We start from the raw sequence: 25,483 nt of genomic DNA on the forward strand, positions 1-25,483 counted from the left end.
AAGTATACTGCATGACGTGGCACTGAACCGCCAAAGCCTCCTGTCTATTTTAGGAGGGCTAGATAGTTGGATGATGCCGAATGGTCTACTACTACATTCAGTTAATCTTGTGTTTGCCAAAAACAATGTGTATGGAAAGCTTTTGGTCAAATAAAAAAAGGAATATAGCAGTTCAAAATAAATGACCTGAAACTAACTTGTAATAACGGAGCATTTTTTTTTTTTTTGCTGTGTAACTGATGAGAAATAATACATTTATTTATTTGTTATTTTATTATAATTAGTGCCATTTCTTAAGCAATCCAGACTTGGTGGCATATAGTGAGAATATTTGGTCAGCAATAAAAGCATTCTCAGATAGTGTAGTTCATAAGGTCTGAACATGTCCTATTATTGAACCTGAGGAGAGAGGAAAGATAATTGTTCCTCAAAAACAAATCTTCGAATAATTACTGTATCAAATTAAATTCAACCTTCTTTTTTTTTTTTTTTTTTTTTTTTTTTTTAAAGCCAATGTTTCCTGAATTTTCTTGTAGTCTGTAAAATTAGGTTTAAGCATCATAACTTAATGGGCTTACCAAAGTGTAGGATTTATCGCTAGTTGACTGTCCCTTTTTATCCACTTTTGTCTGATGGTTGAATCAGGAAAGAACTACCTCAAACTGTGTTGTGAATGGGGAGCTACTGTACAGGAAAACACAACATAGTGTAGTATGTTACTATACTATAATCAGTGAAGTAAGATAAAAAAAAATACACTTACAGTTTTTTAGAGATTATGATCAGCTCTAAAAGTTAGCGTTTGGTACGATCCTCGCTTGTGGATATTCTTTTTGTCTTCAACTGGTACTCAACTAAGGGTGTATGTAAATACGATCCTAATTGGGGCGCATAGGAGTCCCCGCTTGAAAGCGTACTAGCAGCAAATCACTGACTGTAATATTTAAAAGAAATAAAACAAAATATAGTGCTCTCCGATAAAAGGTGATAAAAATAATAAAAGAAGAGGTACTCACAGGAGGAGAGCAAGTTAATCCTTATGGCTTAGGTGATATGTTCCCAACCAAGGAATTTGAAGTAGGAGTCCTCTTGGTACAATATTCTAAAGGTCCAGGGTAGGTATAAAATCATCAGCTCCAAAACACTGTGTTTTGTTTCTTTACTTACCTTACCGATTATAGTAACATACTACACTACATTGTGATCCATTCTGATTTGGATTTGAAGATAACCGCAAGATTCTGCTTCACTTTCACCATTTTGTACTCTATTCATCCACAACCAGAAAGAAGAGACAATGGTTTGGGTTGTTTCAGCTGCCTATCTGCAGCTTTGCAAGTGCTAGAAATCCTACCAGTCAAATTATTGAAACATATAATGCAATGCTTAAACATGCTCCCCATTCTCCAGCACCTCCTCTAGAATCCTTAATCTGTTTCTGCCTCTTGTGAAGGAAGGTGAATATGTTGAAGCTGTGACTTAAATAAGCAGTAATATTTTTTGTAACTCTGAAGTTGTGGGTGTGTTCCCTATCAAAGTACACCTGCTATGGTATGGCTCATGGGTTGACAAGTGCATAGGGTTGGCAATGTTCCCCTTGTGGGTTCGCCGCTATCCTATTGCGGATAACCATGTTTATGCTTCAGCTGATAAATCCTCTGTTGAAGATGCACGGGAACACTTAAGGTAAGTGCCAGATACTGTGTAATTGTGCCCACGTGGTCACTGTGTCTTCCTTACATCCACATAGGGTGTGAAAGCTTGACCCTTGCTGCTCCATCTTTGTACTCCTCCAGTTAACCAAGCTTCATAAAACTTAGGTGGTTGTTACAAGTTGTGTGCATTATGTAGTGACCACATAATCATCAGGCACTTTTGGGACTCTCCTTGGGAGATTTAATTTTCATTTTTGTTTTTTTTGGGGGGGTGTGTAATAAAATTTACATAATTATATACATCTGACTGGTAGTAACTTGTAAGTGTGGTATAATTTGCAAATATATTATTGGATTAATGGTAGTTTGATTGGAGGCTTACCTCAACACCAGCACGTTATTCGATTAGTCAACATTTCTTTGTGCATTTTGAACTGATTATTTTCCCCGGTAGTCACTTGCTCCCATATTTAGGAGGAGATTGTTGTTCCCTCCTTTTCTTTTTAACATGCTAATGACAATGAGAGATTGGTACATAATGTGCATGTTGATTGCGCCTACAACTAATATATTGAGGCTACTGGGTCCTTTTAGGAAATATTTTTTCTTGTTTGTTCATTTTTCTGCACCCGATTTGGATCAAAAGGCTTCCCCCATTTCCAGTTGACCATGATCTGGATGGTTTCTTTTCTGGCTGAACTAGCCTCCCCTGGACAAGGTTACTGCTTATTCCTCACGGTGGTTGCTATCTTTTTGGCATTTCTCCTGGAAGGAAATTAACATTCTGCATGCATTTTCCAAATATTATAATTGTGGTGTTTCTGCATTCACTGATGCTGCTTTTTTCAGAAATGTTCCCTGGGCAGTTCATGTTTAGTCCCCACCATTGCCCACCCAACGTTTTGAGGTGCCCTTGCGTCCTGTACTTCTGTGTGTAACAGTCCATATCACTATTCTAAGAAGAAAAAAGAATTTAGTGTTTTATCTGACAAATGAGTTTCCCTCTAGATGGTGACAGTCTAAGAGTCCTGCCCTTCGTTGGGTGCCAATGCTTTCTTCATGAATTTCATTCCTGCTCAGCAGTATGTAGTACTGAGAATAGTAGAGGAAGGGGTTAGAGATTTTAGGTGTTACCATAACCTCCAACAGTAGTATGGGTCCTTATCCCGTATGTCACAACTGGTGGACTCTCACTGTTCAAAAGGAAAGTAATTTGTTAGGTAAGACACAAATGTATTTCTTTTTTATGTAAGTCACTTAACAATGATTTGACAATTTCATGGACTATGTCAATAGCCTCCTAGCACAATAGCCATCACAAGAAATTATTAACCTACTGTGGTTATGGTGCTTGGCTACAATATATGGTAACAAGAATGGAGAGACCTCTGTTGGAGAGATGATAAAGCGAGAATGTGATGGATAGGCCAATAGAGAGAGAGGTGGATGCAGATTATGCTTTAATCTCTTGAGGACATTTTGCGAGAGTATTTGCATTTAAAGAAAACACAATTATTTGAGAATTGTATTGGGTTAACATCTCATTTAGGCGAGCTTATGATGCTCAGGGTCACAAAACACAAAACAACCTCTCTTTGCTCAGAAATTCTGAACATAAAGGTTTTTTGTTCCAATTTCTGCGCCCTTGAGAGAGATTGATAAAAAGAAACACATTTATTCAAGATAACTGTAGGTCACTGTGTTTCTCCAATAAATGTGAAAATGGCAAGAGATTTGTATGTTCTAGCATTTCATTGGAGCTTGATCCAACACTGAACACTGAGTAAAAATGGTAAGAGGTTTGTATGTTCTAGCATTTCATTGGAGCTTGATCCAACACTGAACACTGAGTAAAAATGGTAAGAGGTTTGTATGTTCTAGCATATCATTGGAGCTTGATCCAACACTGATTCATGGCTAAGTAAAAATGGTAAGTGAATTAGGTATCAAAGAGATTTTCACTAAGGGTTGATGATTCTATGGCACTCTAGCACGTCCCTGCCCATAAGTGATGTGAGTTTCACCATAGATGTGGGTCACAGATGTCAGTCTGAGTGTGAAGATCCATTTGAGCAAAATGCAGCAGAATTTGTGTTTTCGGTTCATTACACTGTGCATGAAATGGTGTGTATATGGTGACAGAAAATTCAAAAGTTTTGTAATGTTGGAACATCTCAACGCAATATGTGCATAGACAGAATGTGACGGCAGATGAAAACCATTCGGCCCATCTAGTCTGCATAAATCTCTAAAAACGTTTATGACTCGCTGGCATTCTATTATATCTAGGAAATAATACACACAAATGGGTCAGCGCTAAGTAACCAAATAATTGTAAAAAGGCAGCAACCCTAAAAGGGGATCCCTCTCAACCCTTCAAAAAGATGTAAGAAAATATCACAAAAGAGAAGGGCTGCGCCACATATACAACAACAATATTAAGATAATCAGTAAAAGACAAGTACAAGTCCCTAATAGGAATCAAAAAATATATAGTCCTAAAGTAAAAGTTCTCACATAAAAAGATGCCTCTAGTTTAAGAGGTAAACCAGCTGTAAATGCTTGATAAAATGTAAAATAGCCTTGAATTGGTGGAGTGTGACCTTTTTTAGATAGCTTGGGTATCCAGATAAAAGGAAAAGCAGGGAGAGCCAATAGTGCAATAGCCTTATGCCTATCCCACGCATGCTTAAACTCCCTCACTGTGTTAACCTCTATCACTTCAGCTGATGGCTATTCCATGCATCCACTACTCTCTCAGTAAAGTAATACTTCCTAATATTATTTTTAAACCTTTGCCCTTCTAATTTAAGACTATGTACTCTTGTTGTGGTAGTTTTTCTTTTTTTTAAATATAGTCTCCTCCTTTACTGTGTTGATTCCCTTTATGTATTTAAATGTTTCTATCATACCCCCCCCCCCCCCCCTGTCTCGTCTTTCCTCCAAGCTATACATGTTAAGATCCTTTAACCTTTCCTGGTAAGTTTTATCCTGTAATCCATGAACCAGTTTAGTAGCCCTTCTCTGAACTCTCTCTAAAGTATCAATATCCTTCTGAAGATACGGTGTCCAGTACTGCGTACAATACTCCAAGTGAGGTCTCACCAGTGTTCTGTACAATGGCATGAGCACTTCTCTCTTTCTACTGCTAATACACTAAAGTTAAAAAGTATTTGATCTCCTGATTTTGAACGTTTGTCCATTGACAAAGAAATGATCTGTCTATAATTTTAATGGTAGCTGTATTTTAACAGTGAGAGACAGAGTAACAAAAAAAAAAAATCAAGAAAAATGTATGCTAAAAAAAAAGTTATAAATTGATTTGCATGTCAATGAGTGAAATAAGTATTTCATCCCCTATCAATCAGCAAGATTTCTGGCTCCAGGTGTCTATTATGCAGGTAACACGCTGAGAGTAGGAGCACTCTCTTAGAGGGAGTGCTTCTAATCTCAGCTCGTTACCTGTATAAAAGACACCTGTCCACAGAAGCAATCAATCAATCAGATTCCAAACTCTCCACCATGGCCAAGACCAAAGAGCTGTCCACGGATGTCAGGGACAAGATTGTAGACCTACACAAGGCTGGAATGGGCTACAAGGCCATCGGCAGGCAGCTTGGTGAGAAGGTGACAACAGTTTGTGCGATTATTCGCAAATGGAAGAAACACAAAATAACTGTCAGTCTCCCTCTGTCTGGTGCTCCATGCAATATCTCACCTTGTGGAGTTTCAAGAATCATGAGAACGGTGAGGAATCCGCCCAGAAGTACATTGGAGGATCTTATTAATGATCTCAAGGCAGCTGGGCCCATAGCTTACTTAACTGGACTATGGGCTAGCACTAGCCTAAAGGAGTAGATACCAGTAGCAAAAAGAGGATCCAGACACTCTAATAACTTTAAGCACGTTTATTGGAATATGTCAGACACCGCAACATTTCAACCCCAAATATGGTCTTTGTCAAGATTATGGTGCCCCACATGTTCCAATAAACGTGCTTGAACTTATTGGAGTGCCTGGATCATCTTTTTGCTGCTGTTACCTTCCGTTCTTTGGTCACATCTACCCTTTACATATGCCAGAGCAATCTTCAATGGATGTTGTGTTTTGGGGAGGGGAGGAGGGTTGTCCCAAAGTCTTGGTGTTAAATCATATGCATGAATCTTTGGCCATCCTTATCTTCAATTCCTCAGCTTCCATTCCTTATCTAAGAAATGGCCATGCAAAGCACTAGATATCTGATTCAAACATCTCCACTTGCCTTAAATATCTGGAGAGAGGAAAAATACTGGAAACATTAAACCCTCGTGGCCTTCAGCATTCATTGTGGATCATTATGCATGAGTTTGGCATGGAACATTGTATAGGGTTTTAATAAAAATAAAAGTAGTGTCTTTAAAACCCCAATAACAATCAGGCACTAGACACTAGAGGCACTAGACACACTGTGTTATATCCATCTTATAATCAAGCCTTCATATGTTGGTTCTGTAAAATATGCTATGCCCTAAAATGTCATCGATGGAGTCTGGCTGGATCTGCAGGTTGAAATAATGTATCTATTGCTGTTTTTTGATTGTTTTGTTTTGTGTTGTATTTGTATTTATTTTATTTTGTTGTATTTAGCATTTGTTAAGTGCTGAATACATCAGTGTTCGAGTTAAACAATGCAGGAGCAATCTAAATAAACAGCTTAGACAAATGGCGATCCAAGCTTAAATGGCAGAAAACAATTGCTATTTAATAATAGACCATTTTAAAGTGTCTTTCTTTATTTAATTCTGATTCCCTATTGTGTAAAAGCCTTAATCTTTAATACATCTCTTTGGTACAAATTGCCTGTTTTTCTGATGAATACAAACTGATTGTAGATTGTTGGCTTCATAAGAGATGATGTTTTAGTAGTATAGATAACGTTTAACCTGTGTTAATCGTGTTTTTATAGCCTGTAGCACCATTTTTGTGCAAATTCTCCATTTATTTTTTTCTATCCTTTGTTTGTAAAATGGGAGGTTTAGGGGCATGTTTGCTAAATTGTCGGTAATAGTTAATGTTCCCGAATGAGCTATTTTAGCCTTGCATTTTACATTATACGCTTACAGTGACGCACTGTTTAGGGGAATTTAACCCCACTGCATTAAAGCTGAACTCCAAATATTGAGTGGGATTTTGTAGGCTAAACCATGTTTACAGAGTGAATGCATTGGCAGAATTTTAAGCTTGTGTAAAGCTCAATGTGGCTCTGATTTAATTTTTTTTTTTAATCCTTTAATTTATTTTGTTTTGTTTTTTATTTTTTTATTTACCATGTTTTTTTTTTTTTTTAGTTATGTATAAGAAGATGTAGGGACTGCTTTTTCTTATGGGGAGCATGATCTTGGCAATGGGCAGTACATACAAAATGTGTTGGCGCTCTATTAATAATAGTAAGTAAAGTTCTGTATCTGTTGCTAATCCATGAGTCAAAATAATCCCACAGAAGGCAAACTGCAGACATTATTATTATTATTAGTCTCTCTCATTCGTTAATGCTCCCACAATCCCAGGCATCTCTTTGATACCTTTAACTCTCTTCTTCGCCCTGCTGTGGCCACCGCCAAACTAACCTTACAGCCGATAGCTTTGCATGCTACTTTACCAACAAGATTGAACAACTAAGGAAAGAATTCTCCCCACCTTGCCATTCTCTTTCTCAACCACACGTAGATCATGCCTTTCCTACCCTTCAGACTTTCTCCCCGGCTACTGAACAAGAGGTGGCTGCGCTTCTCCTTTCCTCTCGCCCCACCACTTGCCCGCTCGATCCTGTCCCATCTCACCTTATCAGATCTCTCTCCCCCTGTCTTGTGCTTTCCTTAAAACACATCTTCAACTGCTCTCTCTCTTCTGGCATGGTCCCTGCTGACCTTAAACATGCCACTGTAGTACCTATCTAGCAAACATCTCTTGACCCGTTCTCTTCCTATAACTATCGCCCCATATGCCTGCACCCTTCTTCCTCAATGCTTCTGGAAAGACTTGTCTTTACCCGTAAGTCTCACTTCCTCAATTCCAACATTTTCCTTGACCCTCTTTCATCTGGCTTCCGCCCTCTCCACTCTACTGAGACGCCTCTTATTAAAGTTACTAACAACCTAATCGCAGCTAAATTCAAAGGCTGCTACTCCATACTAATTCTTCTTGACCTCTCTGCTGCCTCTGACACCGTTGATCATGCTTTACTTATTCAAACGTTTCAATCACTCGGCCTCTGTGACTCTGTCCTCTCGTGGTTTTTGTCAGGGTACCTGTGGTCTCTACCTCCGAAAGAGGTAGAGACTTAGCTGTTCCTCCATCCAGACGGTCTGATGGCTCCCTTCCCCGCGGTCTATCCGGTCATGCTAGGCCGGCCGCGAGGGAGTGACTGCCTTTTACAGCATCTAGGCAGGAAGTAGTCATCAGGACACTCCCCCGGAACGACCTGTCAGTCAATTGCTGCAGGACCAATCAGGACGCCTCGGAGGCGTGGTTACTGCTCTGAACAGGGTATTTAACAGAGCTTCTTTCATTAGCTCATTGTCCTGTCGTGGTTCTAGCTTGTTCTAGTCACTCAGTGCTTGTGTATTCTATTATCCCTTTTGGTTTTGACCCGGCTTGTTTACCTTACTCTGCTTATCTCTGTTACCCTTGATTTGGCTTGTCTCTCGCTTACCTGTCTTCTGTTACCCTCGACCTCGGCTTGTCTTTGACCATTCTATACTGTACTACTTACGTTAGTCCGGCCATTCTAAGGTCCGGTATACGTATCTGGCTACTGTTTGTACTCTGCGTGTTGGATCCCTGTCCCGATCCTGACAGTTTTCCTCTTATCTCTCCCAACGCTTCTTCAGTGTCTCCATTTCTAATGATACCTCCTCCCTTCCTCCTGTCTCGGTTGTCCCCCAATACTCTGTCCTTGGTCCCCTTCTATTTTCTCTTTATACTGCCTCTCTTGCAAAACGTATTACCTCATTCGGATTCCACTACTACCTGTATGCTGATGACACCCAGATATATCTTTCCTCCTCGGATTTCTCCCCTGCCATCCTGCAACATGTCACTCCTTGCCTTTCTTCCATCTCTGACTGGATGTCCTCCCGCTTTCTGAAACTCAATCTCTCTAAAACTGAGCTCCTTGTCTTTCCTCCTCCTCCTAATACTGATCCTCCTCTTTAGCTCTCCCTTCAAGTTAGTGATAACCACATAAGTCTATCCTTGCAAGTGTGCTGTCTTGGCGTCATACTTGATTCTGGCCTCACATTCGAGCCTCACATCCAGTATGTTGCCAAATCCTGTAGATTCCATCTTAAAAACATAGGCCGCATCCGCCCCTTTCTTACGCAAAATGCTTCCAAGGAGCTTGTCCATGCTCTAGTAATTTCCCGCATGAATTATTGTAACTCTCCTAATTGGCCTTCCCAAAAGCCGTATTGCCCCTCTACAGTCTGTAATGAATGCTGCCCGCCCGACTGATTTTCCTCTCTAGTCGCTCCTCTCACACCTCACCCCTCTGTCAGTCCTTACATTGGCTTCCTGTATCCTATAGGAGTCAATTCAAAGTGCTAACCCACACCTATAAAGCACTGAACAATTCTAGCCCCTATTATATCTCCTCACTGATCCGCAGGTATGCCCCTTCTCTGTCCCTCCGTTCTGCCTGTGACCTGCTCCTGTCCGCTACTTGCACCCTGACAGCCAACTCGCGCTTGCAGGACTTCTCGCGGGCGACTACCTTCCTATGGAATAGCCTGCCTACCACCATCAGACTCTCTCCTAGTCTTGCATCCTTTAAGAAGTGCCTTAAAACCCATCTCTTTAGGAAAGCTTATGGTCACCCAGAGTAACCTCTACCTCACATACCTGTCCCTTGCTCTCTCCTAAAGGGCAGCACTTTACTCTCTCCTCCAGCTCTGCTTCACTCCCACCTTATTTGGTTTCTATTTCCTGTTCTAATGTGTTTTATACCCCACTTCCTATAGACTGTAAGCTCGTTTGAGGAGGGTCCTCTTCAACCTATCGTTCCTGTAAGTTTTCTTGTAATTGTCCTATTTATGGTTAAATCCCCTCTCATAATATTGTAAAGCGCTACGGAATCTGTTGGCGCTATATAAATGGAGATAATAATAATAATAATGTACAGAGGAGAACAAAATGGCTACACCCAGGTACTGAGATCCAACACAAGGACGGACAGAATAAATCTAATATAAATAAATGCAAGTGTAATCATTAAGATACAGGGCCTAAGCAAAAAGAAAAATGAAAGAAAATAAACAAAACACTTGACAATGCCACTTTAAGAAAATATGTGGCCATGTATGTTATCTGTGTGTATGTGTTTGTAATGATTCTTCATCAGTACATGTGAGTGACTGATCTCCTATTTAATAAAACCTTCGTCTCCCTTCAAGACATAAACTGCTGATAGTATTTGCCTGTTTGTGATGCAGAAGCCATTCGGAAAATATATGTTGAGTCACTGGCTGATATAGTGAGATTTGTAATCTGAAATGTGCTAATGGAGCTTCAGGAAGCAGGTATTTCCTTATCCTTATTGAAGGCACAACTATAATTGTCCAAAAACCTGCAAGATGTAAATACTGAATTGGTTATAGTGCCAGCAGGGCATGGGCGCTGTCTTAGTTTTATTTGTCAAATTGTTTTATTAGAGTTTCACAAGTAACCTAGGTCCTGCCGGTCACACGTGGCTGCTACCCCTACTTCCTTTATTCTCCTTCAGCAGAACCTGATTAGCTACTTAAGTGGAGTCTTGTGCTGAGCAATGTGGTGCAGGCGCCCAAGGACGCAGGTAAGTTGTCAATCCAGTCTAAAACTGTTTGACAAATAACACTGGGACAGTCCCATGCTATTCCAGTTACCACAACCACTCTGGGATAGGGTTATGGTGCTTGAAATATTCATTTAATAAATTCTTAGTTTTTCCAAGGTAAAATGGCCGATACATATTAAATACATTATTTCCCATAAAACCATACAGCAGCCAGGCTGCATAGCTACATTTACTATAAAAAAACACTCCACTTTAAAAAGTATGTCTGTACAGTAGGGTTTTATGAGGGATTGGAATGTACTAAAAAACAAATGTCAGTGTTTAGGCTGTAATAGCTGGGTTATGAAAATAGCCATCTTCGTATAAATGTTGCCATTCGTGCTTCAAATCACTGCAGTTTGCTGTTTAGTAAATAAACTGTTTCGTTAAACAGCAAACGACTTGCGTGATTGCTATCCTTTCCCAGCCTCGCTCTTTTATCCCAAATTTTGCAGGTTTCATGGTCCTCATTAGACAGCCTGCTATTAAGTAAATACTCCCTGTATGTCTAATAGTGACTCTTTCTAAAGCCGTGTGACGGCCGTACCGTAAGAGTTAACCATTCTGCCCATCATTTCCTTTAGAGCTCTGTGGAGTACAGCAGTTATCACTATTATATGAAGTGATTTAGACATGACAATTTTTCTTTTGCCATTTCTGCTACTTCCTAATATTTTTGCTGCTTTATTTTGCTCTTAAAATATCCCCTAGATATTTTCCTCGGAACAGTTATGTATTTCTTCCCTACTTAAATAATATTTTGGTTGAGACTTTCTGCCACCCAAGTGGATTGCAGAGTGCGTGAGCATATTAAATCAAATCTCCCATTTATCCTCCTCGTTTTTCGCCTTTTTTTTATTTTTTTTCTCATATTGTGAAGCTTTGCATTCGCTTTGGATTAAAATAAGATCCAGAATTGGACGGCTTATTTTTGCATTAAGTACTGCATTGAGTTAATCAGAGCCATGTGTGGCACAGTAATAAATGACAGTAGCTATTCCATTAGGCAGCACAAGTCCCAAACACAAAGGTCCTACTGGGTTCACATTGAAGAACCTGCTGTTATTACCAAGTAAACAGTCGAAACGATAAAGGACAGCTGTCACCTTAAAAAAAGTTTCATATAATCTTTTATTCAAGTATTGTGCACGGCGGGAAGTAGGGAATACCACCGAGACTGTCAGTTTTCAAACACTTCTAACCCAAGGTGCATGTATAAGGCTGGAGGACTCTGTCATATAGTAAATGTTGGGTTGAGTTTTTCCAATATTTTACATATATTGCAATTTAAAAAAAAAAAAAAAAATCCTTTCAATACTTGATGAAAGGATTGGTGTATTCAAAAATATTTTTGAGCTGATAGTCCAAATATTTGCTCCTGACATTTGTGGGGGGAAAAAAAACGACATAAAATAAAGCTAAAACGTAACGTCGTTTACACATCAAGGCCAAGTTCTCCCTTCAGCCCGATCCTCGTCTGCTGACATCACTCTCCCTCGTTGGAGTTGGAGGGATGTCAGGTGGATTACATCCCAGCTTTGGTTTTAGAAAAGCTATGTTTAAGCTGTGCCACACGATGCAAGTCTGGGCTCATTTGCATGTCAAGCTGTGAACTCTGGGAAAGTTGTGGAAACATGATGTCTCCCGTATCAAGGAGGTTCTCTCAAAGTCCACCCTGAGATATAACGGTAATTTCTCTGTTTGGTCAGACACACTTCTTATTGATTGTGAGTACAAAGAGAAGTTAGAAAAATCCTCCACCTGTCGTAATACTACCCTAGTTAAACAGGAATTTGAAGAAAATAGTTTATCTCATTGTGGTCATCCTTTATGTAGTTAATTATAAACCAGGTACTACTGAACCCCACCACTACTATAGCAGCTTCCCAGTCTATCCTGACAATAGTCGTTGCCAGTCTTCAAAGCTGAATGGTGGCGGTTTAAAAAAGATTTTCATTAATGTCGTTTTGAGTTCTGCATTCATAATGTGTGCCGGTCTGAAACCATCACCTCTGTTCCAGGAAGAGAACACACAGCAATGACCTTGGTTTAATAAGAACCATCAACTGCTTGAAAATTGTTTTAAATGTAAATCTGTAAATATTTCATTTTTGTGATTAGTAGACTGATGTTGCTGTATCATACAGATTAATCTCTTTCTATGTCTAGAGTAAAGGCTTATTTGCATAGAAAGTTTTCAGAAGCACGAAGAAACATTTTGACTTCAAATAACTTAACAGAACTTTCAGGTTTGCTTTTAACGTGACCTATATATAGGTTTCCATTATCTATAACCTGCATCAAGAAATACTTTGTCAGATCCATGTTAAAGGGTACCATGAGCTTCACATGATTTGTGATATTATATTTACCTATCTTGTATTGAACAAATATGGGTTTGAGCTCTTAAAAATAAAAGTAAATGTAGAAATCTGCAATGCATTCTGAAAGTCCCTTGTGATACTGGGCACCTTCATCTTGACTCCCTGTCGGTCATTGTTAAAAGCTTTGCCCTCTGCACCTGGCAGTCAGTTTAGACAGAGAATCAAAATGTTTATTTCTCCTCCTGCAAAGCAACGTGTGCACTGGTTGTGCCTGAACCCAAATGAGTTGTGACGTCAATTGCTAAATCTTAAACATACGGAAGTAAAAACAAGGTATAGGTGTTGTATTTCAGAGTCATTTCCCAAAAAAGTGACGGTTTCACTTCGAAACTAAAAACACCACCAATCTTTGAGCAATGAGTGAAGTGACTCGAAATATATAATTTTATTAACCACTTTTATTTCTCACTATTTGTGTCTTATCTTGGCATACTTTACTGAAAACATTTTGATTAGTCTAACTAAATCCTGAGCCGAGAAGATGGCCCCGGGCTAAAATGTGAATCGATGTGTTTACTTGAGAAACAGAACAACAAAAAAACGAGGGAAAAGAAAATATAGGTTTATTTAACAATTGTGGCAAGTTTTTGCTCTAAGCTCTGTGCTTCAAGTGGAGTAAAGATCACTCGCCGTCACCTGACCTCTTAATTTTATTTATTCATCAATAAAAGTAAATTAAAAGCTGCAGAGTTAAGTTAAGGAACAAAATCTCTTTAGCAACTTTAAACAGAACAACTAGGTCTTATTTTGCATTTATAGTATGTGCAATTAATGTCATATTTAGGGGCTTATTAACTACATTAGTAATTGGGAGGTGATATACTGAATATGTAAGAAAGGTCTGCCGTCTGCAATAAATCCTCTAGCTAGTCTGCACTGGAGTTAAACACAAAACCTTTCTCAAAATTATTTTTATTATATACTAAAACATACAAACAATAGCCTGTCAACAAGAGGCCCGCTGGGAGCCTGAGGTCTTTTTATATTGTAGTATATTAAAGTACCAATATATTAAAAGATTAGCAAAAAGGGAGACTTATTCAAGAGAAGAAAGTACAAAATTGAGAATGCTGGAGATTTGAATACTAAGGGATAATAGGAGTAAACACTACTTTTTTTTTTTCAAATAATTTTTATTAAAGTTTTACATATTTGTATAACAACAGGAATATAAACATTGTATTTGGGGGTAGGAAGGGAAGGGAAACTTGGAAATGGAAAAGAATGACCATCCAGTATTACAATAGGCATAACAGTGTATATGGCAAAAATAAAAAAAATATGTTTTTACATCAATGCACTTTAATAACAAATATGTCAAAGACCATATGCTGTTTTGATTTTTTCTTCCCACTTGTCCCAATTATATTTTAATATTGGGAAACCACGCATATGAGCTCTATGTGATAATTCGTGTGCCTTGTTTTCTAGAATCAAATTAAAAACTTCCCTGAGAGATGGCACATCTTGGGACTTCCAATGTCTAGGTAAACAGGATGTAGCAGCGATCAAAATGTGACCTATGATTATTTTGTCTGTTCTATTAATGGATTCCGGGAGTTTTTTAAATAAGGCTAGTTCCGAGGTTAAAATGCTAATGGTCCTGTTCACTTTAATAATTAGGTCGTGAATCAATTTCCAATATTTAGTTAATTTAGGACAGAACCACCAAATATGGGCCATATTGCCCACACCCCCACAATCTCTCCAACACCGATCAGAATACATATTGTTCATGTTGTGCAATCTAGACGGGGCTAGGTACCAACGATATAAAATTTTATAATGATTTTCAAAGTGGTCGGTGCAATACGAAATACCTTTTAAAGCTTTAAAAAAACCGAACCATTCTTCTAGATCGTACTGGGCACCCAACTCCGTCTCCCATGACAACATGTGTTTTAATTTAACTAGGGGCTTGGCGTTATAAAACGAGTAGCATAAGGATATCGTGCCTTTACTAGTGGGGCTGCATAAAAAAGCTTTCTCTAATGGAGACATCTCAAGCGTTTTATAGTTTTTATCCGTTTCAGGTACTTTATATTGTTCTTTCAATTTGTCAATGATTACCTTACATTCCAACTCACATACATCCGTTAATCCATACTTAAGTTTCAATTTTTCCAAAGAAAGAATAGCATTGCCGTGGAAAAAATTGTCAAGATTAGTTATAGAGCATTCCTTCAACAGTTCTATTTTTAAGGTTGGAATATAATCTTTCAATAATTCAATAGGCATTGCTCTATATAGGCTGGGAGAATGATCATTTTTAAAAACAATATCCCAGGCCTTAAGTGTAGTCTTGGTAGATAAAAATAACTTTGTAATTCCAGGTCTTTTCTTAGAGTTTAACCAGGGTAATTCCGACAGTCTAACCGGTAAAATTCTGGATTCTTCTATTTCCATCCATCTGGGTTTATCAACCTGATTGCCAAAGCTCACAGCCACTGCAGCGTTAGTGGCGAAATAATATTTGCGGAAATCGGGAACACCGATACCGCCATTCGATTTGTGGTGCTGCAGGGAAGTGAGCTTCACTCGAGCAGGCCTATTCCCCCAGATGAACTTCATAATTGTCGAATGAACTTTATTAAAAAATGATAATGGGATGGACAAAGGGATGGTCCTAAAAAAATATAGAATTTTTGGTAGTATCGTCATTTTAACAGATGCGACCCTCCCCAGCCAGGAAAGTTCCATTCCGCCCCATCTCTCCATCTCCTTTTGTAGGTCCGACCATGCTTTCCTCAAGTTGTGATTATGCATATTTACCAAATTTTTACATAAATTAATGCCAAGATATTCCATGTAGTCAGCTCTCCAATCAAATAAATATAATTTCTTAAGGGCAATAGTTTCCGAATTTTTTAAATGAAATGGAAGGGCCTGAGACTTAGACTCGTTTAATTTGTAGTACGATATTTCGCCAAATTGAGTTAAAATGTCTTTGAGGTGGCTCAAAGATTCTTTTGGGTTTTTGACAGCCAGAATTATATCGTCTGCAAACAGGCCAATTTTGTGAGCGGATTCTTTAACAACAATTCCTGCAATTTGTGGGGTTATTCTAATTAGTTCAGCCAGGGGTTCTATTGCTAAAACAAATAGAATTGGGGATAAAGGGCACCCCTGTCTCGTCCCATTGGTTAGAGAGAACGTTTTAGACGAAAAACCGGAAGCCGAGACATGGGCGGAAGGTGCACAGTATAGCGCCTTAACTGCTGTGATAAAGGATAGTGGTATGTTGAATCTTTCTAACGTTCTCCATAAATATCCCCAATGTATCCTGTCAAACGCCTTCTCTGCATCTAGAGATAGAAGCAATGAAGGCGTTTTGGTCATATTGATGTGCTGAATCAAGTTTATGAATCTTCTAGTCCCATCGGGCGCCTGTCTATCCTTTACAAAACCCACTTGATCCTTATTTATTAGCAATGGGATTAATTTGGTTAATCTATTTGCGAGAACTTTAGAATAAATCTTTGAATCATTATTGATTAGGGAAATGGGTCTAAAATTGTGGCATCTATCAGGAGTTATACCTGGTTTTGGTAAGGTGACTATTCGTGCGCTCAAGGACTCCTCTGGCATCGTTCCCCCGGACTTATAGGAATTGAATAATTTGGTCATGTGGGAAATCAAAATTTCTTGAAATGTTTTATAATATAAAATAGTGAATCCATCGGGGCCAGGGGCTTTCCCGGATGGCATAAGTTTAATCGCCTCAGCTATCTCTTTTGCTGATATTTCACATTCTAAACTCTCCAAGTGTTCTGGAGACAACCGAGGCAACGTCACTCTGTCTAAGAATTTATCAATGGTTGTTGCAGAAGGCTGGGTAAGGTTCGAATCGCGTTCCAAATTATAAAGTTTACCATAATACTCTGCAAACATGTCACTTATTTTAGTAGGATGAAACACTTTTCGCCCCTGATCATCAAGTAAATACGCTATTTTTGATTGTGCATTCACATGCCGGAGTTTGGATGCCAGAAGAGTAGAGGCCCTGTTGCCTTTTAAGTAAAACGTTTTCCTGAGACGTCTCACCATAAGAGATGTACGATCTAAATTAATTTTGTTAATTTTAGCCTTAATTTCCCCTATCATTGCTGATAGGGAAGACGAGGGACCACATTTATTGGCCTGGTTCAAATTGTACAGTTCTTTTTCCAATGTTCTTAAATTATTGCTATTAAGTTTCTTCAGGTGAGACGCTCTAGAAATAAAATGACCTCTTAACACAGCCTTATGTGCATTCCAAGACACCTCGCCAGGAACCTCGGGTGAGGCATTTTCCAAAAAATAATCGCTCAAAGCTTTCTCCGTCAATGATCTATTCACAACATCGTTTAATAAATAATCGCCTAATTTCCAGGATCTATTCGGGGCTGAAGAAGCAATTTCGTCAATATGCATTATGATTGGAGCATGGTCAGACCAGTTAATGTCTAAGATATCAGATTTCAAGATGTGCGGAATTAAAGCGTTCTGGACCATAAACCTGTCTAGCCTGGAATACATATTTTTAGAAACAGAATAATACGTAAAATCTCTTTCATTCTCATGCATCAGTCTCCAGGAATCATATAAACCACATTCAATCATGTATCTGGAACATTTGTTTGCTAATCTGTCGCTGTCCCCTCTATGTTGTTGATCATTGTCTTCTCTAGCGTTATCCAATTCACCGTCCATAACAAAATTCGTATCGCCACACATTACCAAGCTGCCTCTCACATTCTCATTCACTAAGTCCATCAATTTCCTAAAGAACTGCAACTGACCGGTGTTGGGAAAATACACGTTCACTATGGTATAATCAATAGTGTTAAGTGAACCTATCCATATTAAATACCTCCCTTCATCATCCGTCATGACTTTGTTCGTCGAACATGCTACATTCCTGTGGAAGAAAATTGATGTACCTCTAGACTTGGATTTATAAGTGCTATGATATTGGACTGGGAAAAGCTTTGACATAATCTTATGTGTTCTATCATTTTTAAAATCCGTTTCCTGTACACAGATGACATCTGATTTGTTGGATTTTGCTTCTTTGAATAGTAAGCGTCTTTTGTGGGCGGTGTTCAGGCCTCTCACATTAAATGACATATATTTTAAAACCATAATTTATGGAACAGCAATGCTTGATAAAGAGTAAAAGAACATTCAACTTTGTGAGAGTCCGAACAACCGCCTTCCAATAAAGAAACATCCAACAATACTGTCACAACAAACTCAAGATGTGTACATGTGTGTACGGGAATAAATTAACGAATTTGTGCAAGTCGCTGATGCCACATAATATGCATTTTTGTGTGAGGTATTTCTGTGATTCGTGGTCTGTAAACATTTCTACCAAATTTTAAAGGATGGATGGTCAAAGAAAATATAAAAATAAAAATATCAACGGGGTACAAAAAACTTGGGTATGCACCCCTATCAGGGGAAATAAACAAACAGTGAAAAAGGGCCATGAGGGAGAGCAAAAAAAGTCTCTCCATCTCAGGGTATTAGGCCCAGGTTGGGGGGAGAGAAGGCTGCTGGATACAAGGGGAGCAATATTAATGAACAAAAAATAAAATAAAAAATATAAATAAAAATAAAAAAAAATAAAACAAAGAGGCAGCTGTAAAATATGACATTTTGAAAGGACAAAAATCACGAAAAAAAAAAAAAAAAAAAAAATAATAATAAAATTAAATATGCAATGATATACAAAAAAAAAAAACAAGGGACCATAGAATAATATTGATTGTAAAAGTTTGGAAAGGTTTAAGTGGTCAAATCGGTTTCTGAAATAAACCGTTAAGTCTCATGTCAAATAGTCATTGGTGTGCAAACTCTAAGGACAGTCATAACCAGGAGAAACAAGTCAAAATCCAAAGTAATCCCGCTAAAACTCCATACTAGAGCAGAACCCAAAAGCCTGTTGCAGAGATAAAGTTTTCTCAGAACCAAGCCATAAAAATCAATAGAGAATAGAGAAAAATCATGAAGATAAACGTGTATATATAAAAATAAAAATTAAAAAATCCTTAGTGAAAATAGGAAGAACATCTGAACTTGAAGTGTCGAACGATTTACGACCGTGGAAAATGAAGACTGTAGCCCTATGAACTGGAAACTCAGGAAGCGTCCGATTTGCTTCTCTTGCTGGCCTGCAGAGGAGTAGATGGCGATAGTCTATGAGGCGATACCTGACTCCTATTCATGGATTGGATGAGTTCCATTCCTTCCTCAGGCGACGTGATTATAAAATTCCTGCCATCCATGCGGAAAAGGACTTTAACCGGGAATCCCCATCTATATCTTATCCCTCTTCGTCTTAGTTCCGCGGTAAAAAGTTGAAATTCTCTGCGTCGCCTCATTGTTTGGGCAGAGAAGTCTTGGAAGACCTTCATGCCGCTGTAGTCCCCCGTGAGACCTGACGTGCGTACTGCACCCAGAAATTCCTCTTTAATGTGGTAATAGTGAAATCTCACTATCACATCTTTGGGTGCAGCCGCAGGCGCATTACCAGGTTTAGGCAATCTATGGATGCGGTCCAGTAGCAGATCCGTATTTTTAGCAGTTGGTAGAGCTGCCTTCACCATTGCCTGGAAATAACTTTGTAATTCCAGAGAGTCTATATTTTCAGGGATCCCCCTGATCCTTAGGTTATTACGCCTACTTCTATCCTCGGCGTCCGCTAATTTTTCCGCCTGTTGGTGTACTTGCTTTTGAAGCTCTTTTACAGTTTCAACCAAATCCAGGTGAGATTGCTCTTGAGAGTGCAACCTATTCTCTATTGTCTCCGTCCGCTGATTAATGCCCTCCATGGCTCCATACAAAGTGTCAAAGTCCTTCTTAAAGTCGTTTTTCAGATCGACTCTCAAATCTTTAATGAGTTGTATTATCATGCCAGCTGATGGTGGCAGATCATCCGCCAATTCAGGTGGCATATTAGGATTGTAAGTCGCAGCCATAAATGTGGTGGTAGCCATATTGGAGGTGGCAGTGGCCATCTTGGGAGTGGAATATGCAATGTCTGGTCTGGCAGCCATCTTTGTTAATGCATCATGACCTTTTCTCTGTGGTAGTGCAGAGAAAGTACTTGTTTGGAGCATTTCAGCTCCTATTTCCATATTTTGGTCCTCTGGGCTTTCCATAGCCCTTACTGTGCCTTTAAGAATTGTGGGTCGGATAGCAGAGCCCCCCCCCACCGGGACCGACAACCTGGAGGCCGAGGATCCCGATGGGGAGCGAGACCTCACACTACCCTCCCCTTTACTTGCAGCCCGGTCACTTTTGTAAGTGAGTGACCGGGCTGCTCTATGCTGAGACCGCGAGCGGCTTGCTGGGTGGTCCTTGCCGCTCGCGGGAGACACAGCTCTGTGCTCCGAGCATGCTGAGTGCTCGGAGCACTCTAAGCCGCACACAGAGGTGTCGGCTAGTGCGGCCGCGGTCCCGCCGCTCTCTGGATGCCGCGAGCGGGTCGCGACCGCACAGGCATAAGTCTTAGCGTGTGAGACCGGGAGGGAGGTGGGGAGGGATTTCCCCGGCGCCACCAATGAGATTTTAAGCGGCGAAACCAGCCGCGAGCCAGGCTTGGAGGCAGGGGAGTGAGCCTGGGAACCCTTACTCACCCCAGCAGCTCCTGCTCCCGATTTCTTCATTGCAGGTACAGATTTTTCAGCTTTCTTCGTCCTCTCCATGTTAGGACTTGTATTAACTGTTATGATTTAAAAATAAAGTTTCTCCATTTCAATTAAATTGTCATTTTATGAATTAAATTGCCCCCCTTGTCCAGGAGCCTCTCTAAAACGTGGCCATCTAAGATGGTGGCCAAGACACGCCCCCCAGTAAACACTACTTTGTAGAAAACGTTGTTGATATGTGAAATAACACAGAAACATATAGAAACATAGAATGTGACGGCAGATAAGAACCATTGGGCCCATCTAGTCTGCCCAATTTTCTAAATACTTTCATTAGTCCCTGGCCTTATCTTATAGTTAGGATAGCCTTATGCCTATCCCACGTATGCTTTAAAGGACCACTATAGTGCCAGGAAAACATACTCGTTTTCCTGGCACTATAGTGCCCTGAGGGTGCCCCCACCCTCAGGGTCCCCCTCCCACCAGGCTGGATGGAGAGGAAGGGGATAAACTTACCTCTCTTTCCAGCGCCGGGCGGGGAGCTCTCCTCCTTCTCTTCGGCTGAATGCGCATGCGTGGCAAGAGCCTTGCGCGCATTCAGTCAGTCCATAGGAAAGCATTTACAATTTTCACAGTGAGAAGCACGCAAGCCCTCTAGCGGCTGTCAATGAGACAGCCAGTAGAGGCTGGATTAACCCATTTATAAACATAGCAGTTTCTCTGAAACTGCTATGTTTATAGAAAAAAGGGTTAACCCAAGCCCTGATTACCCTAGGCACAGGGGGCTGCCCCACACTTACTCCCAAAACTGGCTTATTACTATTGTTCTCAGATACGTGGACACGACAATCTAGACAAATAGCTACCATAATAATTCTAGCTGCTAGAAATCTCCTGGCACTTCACTGGAAAACCACATATTGCCCAACTAATAAAGATCTAACCAGAAAAGTATATCAATATTACAGATACGAATTACTCTCCTCTGAGACACATGTCAAAGCAGAAAAATTAGAGTCCCAGTGGAATCCTTGGCTGGCAGCCACAAACCTGGTTACCCCTAACAACACGTCATGTCCGCAATGAACAGAAGTCCTTCCTTGTAACAACAATGAAGGTGACAGAGCACCTAACTAGTCATCACGCATACGCCAAAAAACGAAACTGAATTCCTCGCAATATCTTCAACCTCTTTAATATACAATTCTGCAGGATAATGGATTTAAGAAGATAGGAGAAGAGCTCTGAGCTGTGGTCCTTCCTCCCTCCTTCCTTCCTCCTTCCCCTCTTTCCCTTTTTCCCTCTCACTTCCTTCTCCCTCCCCCCCTCCCTCCCCCCTCCTCCACTCTTACTCGACATATAGCTATAACAAAAATCAACCGGCTAAGTTGTAACTTAAGAGTGACTGTATGACTCATTGGATTTGAACACCGTATGTCTTAATACCTACTGCCTTTCTGTATGAGCAACGCTGACTGTCACGCATACACTGAACTAATTGTTACTCATTGCAATTACCCTTCTTCCTTTCTGTATCCCCATATCACCCTTTTGATTCCTGAAAATAAAAATCATATATTTCAAAAAAGGGTTAAACCTAGCTGGACCAGGCACCCAGACCACTTCATTAAACTGAAGTGGTCTGGGTGCCTATAGTGGTCCTTTAACTCCTTTACTGTGTTAACCTCTACCACTTCAGAGCAAATACTAGAATGCTCGTGGGGGCATACGCCTGTACTGAGTATCATATATGATAAATCGGTCTGAGATTTGAAGAGATGGGCCAACTGGAGTTTTATCTTCTATTGAAAACTGAACTGTTTATGCATGAATATATAAATGTTATAGTTATGATATTCATAACTTAACAGAAGAAACGTGTAACAGTATGAAGTAATCAGCGTCTATTGAAACTCGAGCACTCTACATTAAAACACATTGCTTTAAAGAGGCTGTCAACTGACTGCACTCTCCTAACTCTCACATTACTGTTGTATACTGACTGTCCTTCTGGCACAGGGAATAGTCCTCTCCTCTACACAGCCAATGGTCATCTACTCTACACAGCCAATAGTCATCTCCACTACACAGCCAATACTCCTCTCCTCTACACAGCCAATAGTCATCTCCTTTGCACAGCCAATACTCCTCTCCTCTACACAGCCAATACTCCTCTCCTCTACACAGCCAATAGTCATCTTTTTTTTTTTTTTAATATGTCTAGTGCACTGGAGATAGTTGATCCTTTGGGTACGTGACATATAGGAGTTTCCACTTTGTTAGTCTGTGCAGACTAAAGAGGGCAAAGCTTCACACGGAGGAGGTTAGAAGCGTTTTTGGAAGCAGTGTGTTGTGCATGCAGATGGCTCCTATCCACAAGGTATCCCGGCGTTGTATTACTGAGTACTAGAGATATAAGGCACACCTTACCTTATCTTACTTATATCTTACTTTTTTACATTTACCAGTTTTGCTTGCTAAAGAAAAAGATGAATCCCCAATACTGTAAGTTTGCGTACATTACAAGTTACCAGTCATGTCGAAGGCAAGCAATTATTTCCTTCTGAAGTGTAACAGCTCATATTTACCTTTGTGAAACATTGCTGGAATAGGAAGCAGGCATCAGCTGTCATACTCCGTGTATCTCGATGATACATTTTCCAAATATTATATTTACAGTATATGGCTGTATGTAAAGGATTGAAAGCTGTGCGTCGCCGAACCTTTCATTATCGATGGATAAAAAAAGGACAGCCACTCTGAATGATCATTTTGTGGTTCAGATTCTAGAGAACACTCTTTTTTTGTCATGTGTCACGAGCGTATAGCTGACAATCTTGTCACGTTAAATTGTTATTTTTCTCCGGAGCTTTACAACTTTTTTTTTCAGTTTCTTCAGTGTTTTCCAATAAACCATTATTACAGTGTCATATCCCTGGAGGCACAGCATAGCACCGTCTCGTAAATATTGTGGTGCCCCAAAACTTGGATATAGCTGGAAGCGTGTTCTCATGTGTTTAGTCGGGAATGTGATACACTTCACTAGACAAGCTTTGAGCTGTTTGGTTATATGTTGCCTTTCAGTAGCACACTCTGTTTCAGGAAATAAAAAAGTAGTGAACGAAGAATACTTTGAATTTGTTTGTTGTGTATATGGTAGGTCACAGGTAACTGCTGTTGAGATGGAAACATGCATAAACTGTTTAGGAACATTTATTTATTTTATTTTGTTTGACGTAGGAATGTGGAAGACTGGAAGGATATTTTACAAAAGTACTAGATTATAGGACATACAATAGATACTTTTTAACAGGTGTGATTATGAAAAGAACACAGAATACTCAATGCCTGGAGCATGGATATGGCTTTTACAATTAATAAACATGAGGTTGTTTGGAAGATTGGAGAGTGAATAAAAGATATTCACTCACTCATTAGAGATTGACAGCTGAAAATGTAGCCCTGATGAGTTGAGAAGTCAGCCGTCAGAATTGTGCCATGCACCCACTCACTGCCAGTAAGTGTCCTTAGTGCTGTTTTATGGCTGATGTCTGGTGGAAGTAAACATTAGAGCAGAGCGGATCAGAGCTCCACAGAGATTGTAGAAATCTGCTCCTCAGGCACCATGCAGGGAGTACTGCAAATATGCTGCTTGACAGATTTATAAGGGAGAGGATAACGTGCTCTTCCTCTCTTCTCATACATGTAGAAATACTGGGGCACTTTAAAAAAAAAGATTAACATTAATCATAGCACACACACACACACACGTTTTCCTGATATTAGAGTGTTAAAATAGCTATTTAGATATCCGGCACCCCTCTGTGGAGAAATAAGTTGGTTAAAATCACATTTTCTTCCATGACACGCTGGTTTCTCTGCGGCTGGCCCCACCTCGCTCCACATCTGTGCCTGAGAACATCAAACGTGATGGTCTCAGCCAATGCTTTCCTATGGGAAAGCATTGGGAGGCTATTGCACATATGCGGCAAATCTTTGCGCCAATCAGTGTTAACTTGAATCAATGCATCTATATGGGGAATGTTGAGCTCCTCCATGCAGAGTGGGGAGAGGCAGAACGCTTGTGCAGCAATGCGATAGGAAGCACCTCTAGTGGCCATCTGAGTGACTGGCAGTAATATAAACACTGACTTTTCTCTGAATCGCCAGAACCAGTACATTAAGCTGTACTGTTTCTAGTGACTATAGTGTCCCTTTGATGAACTAACCTATTTGTAATTAACTTAAATATCAAAGGTCATATTACAGGAGGGCAACTGCTAGAGACGGTAACTTGTCCATTTCCATATATCTCATACAAGGAGAGGAGCATTGCATTGATCAGCTACTTTCATGCCTAATTAGTAGCCTATGACTTGAAACTTTGAGCCACAACATTGTCACGCATGCTGTTTTTGCATATTTCTGCATTTTGTTCCAGGATTCTGCAGTAAACCCTTTATTCGTTCCATAATTCAGTCACTGAGTTAAGGAGCTGACATTATTGCTATTAGGTTGTAAGCCCAGGGGTCACTTTGAGGTTCAGTTCATTTATGGACACCAGGAGCTCGTTAGGCAGTTTGTGTGATATTACAATAGATTACTCGTACTTAACAACACAAAAGGTGTCCGCATTAGTGCTTTGTGTGACCTGTACAGGTTCCATACTTGAGGCGCAGGGACTCTCCAGTTTATACTCTATACACACTCTTAATCTAATAAGATTCTCTGTACACCTTGACCATAACCAATGTTCTCTTAATTTCATGACCGAAGGCAGAATATCGTATCTCCACATCAAGAACTTTCTATACTCCACAGTTTTTTGACCACAGTTAGGTGCCTAGACCCGACTGGCGTGTTTTCTTACACAATTACCACCTTCCTTAGCTGGGCCTTTTCCTTGTGAGCTAGTCTTCAGAAGGGCTTTTAAAATATTGTCTTGCCATGACACACATT

At 39.8% G+C, this 25,483-nt stretch overlaps 1 protein-coding gene across 1 annotated transcript in view; it reads left to right on the plus strand.

Moving 5' to 3' along the window:
• Positions 1-25,483, plus strand: part of TSNARE1 (t-SNARE domain containing 1) — a 420,326-nt gene that overhangs the window by 264,204 nt on the left and 130,639 nt on the right. The gene's annotated exons all lie outside the window — the stretch shown is intronic.

The sequence above is a fragment of the Pelobates fuscus genome, chromosome 4 (assembly GCF_036172605.1).
Source record: "Pelobates fuscus isolate aPelFus1 chromosome 4, aPelFus1.pri, whole genome shotgun sequence".
Taxonomy (NCBI): Eukaryota; Metazoa; Chordata; class Amphibia; order Anura; family Pelobatidae; genus Pelobates; species Pelobates fuscus.